This window comes from Salvelinus alpinus, chromosome 26 (assembly GCF_045679555.1).
Source record: "Salvelinus alpinus chromosome 26, SLU_Salpinus.1, whole genome shotgun sequence".
Taxonomy (NCBI): Eukaryota; Metazoa; Chordata; class Actinopteri; order Salmoniformes; family Salmonidae; genus Salvelinus; species Salvelinus alpinus.
The window spans coordinates 4266965-4267643 of NC_092111.1; positions in this window are offsets into that span (position 1 = coordinate 4266965).

Below are 679 nucleotides of genomic sequence, written 5' to 3' on the forward strand. Positions count from 1 at the left end.
TACCTGTAAGCAGTTTTATTCCCTGTGTTCAGAGATGGTAATTCCCTGATGTACACAATGGCCTGGTTTAACAAACAGCACCACTTTAATAAATGACATTAGCCTTTCAGAAGTGTTCAAGTTAACAGGTTCTACCTCTGGTCCCATATACAAGAAAATACTCAGTGGCCAGTTTTAGGTACACCACCCCGTTCACGAAAAAGGTTCACTCTGTGGCTTTTTATAAGGCAGACAGACACAGGCATTGTTTCTGTTCAATTTAATATTAGTGGGCTAAATAAGTGGCCTGGGCATGGTATGATCGTCGATTCCAGTATCTTAGAAACGGCTGGACTCCTGGGCTTTTCATGCACGACAGTGGCTAAGGTTTACGGAGAACGGTGTGACAAACAAAAAAATCCAGTTAGCGGCAGTCCTGTGTGCAGAAACAGCTCGATGACAGGTCAAAGGAGATTTCAGGCGGCAAAGGGGATGTCCGAGCTGGCACTAGATGGCTGTACCTAATAAACTGACCATTGAGTACATGTAGTTAATGCCATACTCTGCAATTGATTTAAAGGAATAGAATCTTTCAGAAATACAATTCAGAAAACTCATCAATATAACCTCACATTTTAATATTCTGGTATACTAATCAGTGGATATTTAAAAAACAAAGTTAAAGATCAATCTAAGCACA